This window comes from Pteropus alecto, unplaced genomic scaffold (genome assembly GCF_000325575.1).
Source record: "Pteropus alecto unplaced genomic scaffold, ASM32557v1 scaffold17, whole genome shotgun sequence".
NCBI lineage: Eukaryota > Metazoa > Chordata > Mammalia > Chiroptera > Pteropodidae > Pteropus > Pteropus alecto.
Window position 1 is genome coordinate 3,381,892 of NW_006440645.1, and position 5,976 is coordinate 3,387,867.

Consider the following 5,976-nt stretch of genomic DNA (forward strand, 5'->3'; position numbering starts at 1 on the left):
TCCCAGGCCGGGGTTTCGCTCCTCGCCCGCGAACCGGGTGGACACAGCTCGGGGCGTCCGCCAAGTCGCAGGCTGGAAAGCAGGCTCGCTGCCCGCCGCTGGGAACGGGCCGGGGCTGGCAATGCGGGTCCCCTCGCTTCTGAGTTATGCAACGTCGCCGCTTCCATGCCTCTCTGACAGAGGACTGAAGTCACAGGGGACCATAAGTTTGTTGTCTAACGTTCAGAGAGAAGGGGTGTCCGCCCCGTGCGACTAATCCAGTCCTAGTCGTTTCAAACTTTATCGAGAACTATTTCAGTCCTATTCAAGTGGAGCAGAAACTAGTTCTTTTATGGTGCCAACCCTGGGAAGTTCTTACAAGTCCCAAAACGCACTCTTCCTTAGTCCTCTCCTGCATGAAAATCATCAGATTATAGAGTTTTCCAACATTCCGCAGTGGAGGCGGGGGACGTGGGAGGGAACAACCAAACAATGGAATCCACTATCACAGCGATGAAAAAAATGCCACGTCTTGTTCAGTGGTTTTAACTGTGTTAGTAGGTATTGCAGTGTCCTCTAAGGACCTTAAAGGCTGTTTCGTCCTTCACGACGACCGCGAGCTTTCTACTCTTCCTCTTGATAATTTTCTATCCGGGGTCTTTTCTTGGAAACCATTGATGATAAATATTTCATGTTCTATATAAACTCCTAAAATAATCATAGTAATTTTGGCAAAATTAAAGTCCACACTTTAAAAAGATTTAACTTGAATAAATTTTTAAGATCTTACTGGCTTTATTCAACCATCCATGAATCAGGCAGCTTCTAGTCCAGCAGACAGAAAGGAGCTCAGGGGAACTTTACGAAATGAAAGACTTTTACGGGAAGAAGGGAGCGGAACAAGGAGGTTATACTAGGCAGCAAGTTACTGCAAGGTTACTTTCCTTTAGGGTATGGCAAGGGTCTATCAGGCAATTGACCTCTCTGGTGCTGATCCGACAATCCTGATGGACTGGTTTAAGATTCGGTTTCAGGAGAGCTGAAGCCATATTAAGTGTAGTCTCTGTGGGGCTTAGCGGAAGTGATTCCATTTTGCGCCTGTCCTGTTTTTAACAACATACAAACACCATGGAAATGATTCTTGTTTCTTTAGGGTTAAGGAAAGCCCGGAGACAAATAGTTGCTAATTTCATAAGTAGAGGAACTTTATTAAAGTTTGAAAAAAGTTTTTTTGTTGTTTTTTGGTTTGTTTGTTTTGTTTTTAAAAAAAGCACTGTGAAGAAAATCATATCATAGCAATATTTGGAGATTTTAAAGAATAGAATAAATAATCTGCTTTCTGAAATATTTAAGGGAGGCTTTGCCAGGGGTGAGAGGAACAATGCCTTAATCATTCTGAGTTTTTGTATCTTGACTCACCACTGAAGATATTATGCAACTTTCTTGTCAGGGGAAATGAATCAATACAAAAACACAAAGTTTTGGTGAATTTGAAATTAGATGACCTCAAAACACATAGTAGGTTTTCAATAAATATTTACTGATTAAAAGTCAGTTTTGAAGCTGAGATTTTCAAACTAGTCAATGATGAGCCTAGAATTCACTTGCGTGTCTCAAAAATTTTCCAGTGCTAAAAGCAAGCCAGACCAGGCCGCTGGGCCCAGCCGGAACCAGACCACTATCCGGAGGGTGACCCAGGGCATCCTCCCCAGGGGACTCAGTCTTTTGTCAGACTTGGTCTTTCGGCTGTGGCCCTCAAGCCACACTGGCTTCTCAGTCAAATGTCTTCTCAGTCTGCCATGTCTCTTTGAGAACAGAAGTTCCCACCACTTTTGGTCTCTAGAAAGAGAAAGCAATGTTTCCTGACGTGGTCGCCCTTCACTGGTGACCCTCGCTGTGGCATATCTCCTTTTTGGTTGTGTGCTGTGTTTCTGGGCAGCAAAGTGACCAGCTTGAGAATGCTCATCTTTCTGAATGTAGACATCTTTATCAATGAGGAAATAGTAAAAAATAAGTTTGTAAGATAAATCTGAAAGTAATAAGCAGAGAAACTTTCTAGATCTTTTATGAATCTCTGTCAGATTTTGCTATGAAGCATACAGTATGTTTTATTAAAGCATGCAATGTTCTTTTTATCTCTTTGATGGAGTGTGCTGAATATCTACCTAAAACGTGGAAACCAGTAATAAAAAGCTCTTAATAATAATCTCTGTTACAACACATAAAAAACGGATATGTGTTTGCCAAATCAAAATGCTACAGTGACCGGAAATTTGATTTTGAAGCCTGTAAGACAGTGGCGATGTAATGAGTCATCTCTTAAAACTTGAAAAGCTAGAAAGTGACCTTTCAATATTATCTCTGAAAAATGGGAAATTAAAAGTCTGCTTTATATCAAGAGTTTAAACCCAGTCTTAAAAAATAAGTAAGAAAATCGAAATATTGACATTAAAGTATTACCATGCACCCGAGTTACGTATTCTAGAAAACATTGCACTGTCTTGACGTAGAGAAATGACTCCAAACACATTTCTCCTTACTTTTAAATTTACTTTTGGAGGCAATATTTGTGATTGATATGCCTAAAGCAAACTGTAATTATTGAATTCAAATCTGTGTACTGATACAGACCTGGTTTTTTCATTACAGGTAAGATTTGAGTTATAATTCTGTATTAATTATTTTACCACATATACTGTCGATTTCTAATAACTCTTATTTCTAATAACTCTTATCAATAACTCTTTCCAGCTGGCATGGTAGAATAAAAAGCCCAATAGAAAAAAAAACAAAACAAAAAAACACAGGTTTATTTGTCTTTAGTTTCCTGAGAGTGAGAAGGATTTGGTAGTAAATGGATATAAAACCAACTTTCCTGAGCATAAAAGAATAAAGATTTATTTGATGTGACTAAAAAAAGAGACAAATCCTTGAAAATAAAATTCAGAGTTGGATTTTGGCTCTGAAACCACCTCTCTTTAGCGAGGATTCCACAATAGCATGAAAAGGTGCCCCCGAAACCTGAAGAAGTCTGCACGTTCAGTCTTCCTTAGTCTCTTGGTGTTAAGAGATGCCACCAAAGGCTTGTCTGCAGAACCAGAGAAGAGTTGTAACAGCCTTTAGTGAGAAGGAACCTACAAGTTGTTGAGACCGGAGTGAGTAATGTTATAACAAGGAAAGCCGAGGTAGAAATCAGCAGTCGCCTCACCCCAGGGTCAGCTCCATCCGTACAGCTCTGACTCCGGGGTAACAGGAAGCTAGAGGAGGAGACAAAGGTAATAGTTATGTGTATTGAGCCTCGCATATTCCAGAAACCGGTCAGGATTCTTGGGACCTATTATCTTAAAACCCTGACAGTCCTACCATAATGGCCCTGCTAAGTACGATTTCTCAGTCCCATTTTACACGCAAGGGCACGGTCTCAGAGACGCGCTTGATCTTAGGCAATTTCATACAGCCACGAAGTGATGGGGGTAATTCACGCTCGGGGCTGGCTGAGCCCAACTGCCCTTGATTCTAGATCCAGCTGACTCAGACGGGCTTACTTCCCAGTGACACTTCCCTTGAGGCTTAGCGGTGGCTCCAGGACAGATGGAGCTCTCCTCCTCTCTCCAATTCCTCCTGTAAAACTGGGAAGAAAACTTGATTAGCCAAGGTCGTGGTCAGATGCTCCAGTTTAGTCCATCAACTGTGTCTAAGAGAAGACGGCCTCATGCGATCCTCCGAGGCTATCTAGAGGGGCTGTAAGATCAGGCCCTGCTTTTCCAGAACGTGTCTCTGAATCTGGCAGATGTTTCATGGCTTGGCCTACTTATAACCACAGCTACGCTTCTCCTCAGACTTTTCATTTACAGAAATGATAATGTTAAAAAAAAAATCAGTAATTAACCAAAAGCAATACCAATATTCCTATGTTGCCAAAAGCTCACAATTTATTCTATTGGTGACTACAGAACTTAACTATTATTTTTTTAAAGCACCTTCTTAATACACTATTCCAAATGAGTAAGGAATAATCTTAAGTGAGCATTTTCTATATACTCCGAAACTAAAATAATAATAATAATTATTATTATTTAAACTAAAATAATTATTATTATGTGCTACTAATTATTTATTATTATTATTATTTAAACTAAAATAATAATAATTATTATGTGCTACTAATTATTTAGCATAGAGGCAAGAACCAGCATTTTTCCTTAGAAAGTGTTATTTCAAGTAAATACGACACTTAAGTGCTGATTCTTGGTGACCTTTCAATGAAAAGGGGCACACACACAACCAACGATGTAATTCCCTGTCGAACTGGGGTATTCCTCTCTACCAACTGCTTCTTCCTTTGTATGTTTGGCAGCTCGAAGTTTCGCGCAGTAGTTCATCATCAGAAGGAGAAGCTCCTCACTCCATCCCATTATGCCGAGTATATAATCGTAGCAAATTATCATTGTTTGAAGATCATTAATTTTAGAATGTCTCTATTATTTCCAATTGTAAGCAAGTACCCTATTAATAGAATTTCACATATAAATGAAGAATGTTGATTTTTAGTCGGCCTCTAAGGCAGGTTTGAGAAAATTATGTTCCCTAACACTGGTTTACTTTATTTTAAAAGTCTTCGTACTTAGGCAACAGTATGATGTCACTTATTTCTAACACACCGACGAAATTTTCTGTCACTGAAATAGGTCTATAGATCTCAAGCTTTTATATCCAAACCTAACTTGTGAAGTGTAGTATTTAAATCATATACATGACCAAAATAAGAAACAATATATTTTTCTGAAAGTTACTGAGTGCCCTGAAGGTATCTTAAATCTTTTGTTATAAGAAACTTGTCAAACATATGAGAAACCAAATTGGAAAACTTTTGGCTGTGTGACAGGTGAATTCTCTGGAGAAAAGATACTAAAAATATTAAATAATCAAATATGGCAAAAATAACAGATTCTCTTATACCATCGGTCAGACGTTTCCTCTGCAAATTATAATCCAGCTAGCCCGTGCATCGCTGTTGTCTTTGAGGAATTCGATTATTATTAGTCTCTCTTTATTGAAAGTCACTATGTAGCTGTGAAGAAAAAATTGGCATTCTGCAAATTCCTCAAGTCATCAGTTCTGAACGTTTGTGCAAAATTTTACCATAAAGAACCTTAGACCAGAAGGAAGCAAAAAGACTTTTTAAAAAATCACAGATGTCTACGGCCACACCACCCTGAACAAGCCCGACCCCGTCTGATCGCGGAAGCTAAGCAGGGTCGGGCCTGGTTAGTACTTGGATGGGAGACCACCTAGGAAGGCCAGGTGCTGTAGGCGTAAAAATAAAAAATAAAAGATCGTAAGCTGACAAGGTCCTTGCAGTCTGTGAAGTCAACCCAGGGTTGCCTCGCCTACTAAATAAATAAATAAATAAATAAATATCAGTATCTGTCACTCCTTGACATTTAAAAAAATAAAAAATAAAAAATCAACAAGTCACACAGACCATGCTTGTGTTAAACCATGGAGGCACCCACACCCACAGTAGCTTCCTCCAGACACAACTGCCAGGAAAATCCCCTCCCTCGCCCCTGCTGCGGGGCTCCTTTCCGTTGCAAGTGTGTCCGGGTCCCTGTCGGAGAGGTGAGGCGACCCGGGAGCGGCCAGCATCTGGGCCTCCGGGAGAGTGAAGTGTGAGCCACGAACCCAAGAAGCAGTGATGTGAGGTCGTGGGAGGAACGACTGGCCCCTCTGCAGCCCCGTCTCCTTGTCTGTCCAAGGACGAGCGTGATGCCTACTCTGCAGGCACAGAATCGGTTCAAAATAAACGCGAGTGACGGTCATTCTTACCACGGCTTAGGACTAGGTGTCATCGTCACACTTCAAAGTTCTTCACCAGACCAGCCGGGTTTGGGCGTAATTACACTGAAGCGAGACTATGAAGTTGCACAGCGGCCCGTGGCAGCCCCTGCCCGCCCTGCCATCGGGGCAAGAAGATGTCTTTCACACCTGTCCGGC

General features: G+C 40.9%; 1 pseudogene; it reads left to right on the forward strand.

The window, feature by feature from the left end:
• Window positions 1–5,176: 5,176 nt before the first annotated feature.
• On the forward strand, window positions 5,177–5,295 carry LOC112484660 (annotated as a pseudogene).
• The last annotated feature ends 681 nt before the right edge of the window (window positions 5,296–5,976 follow it).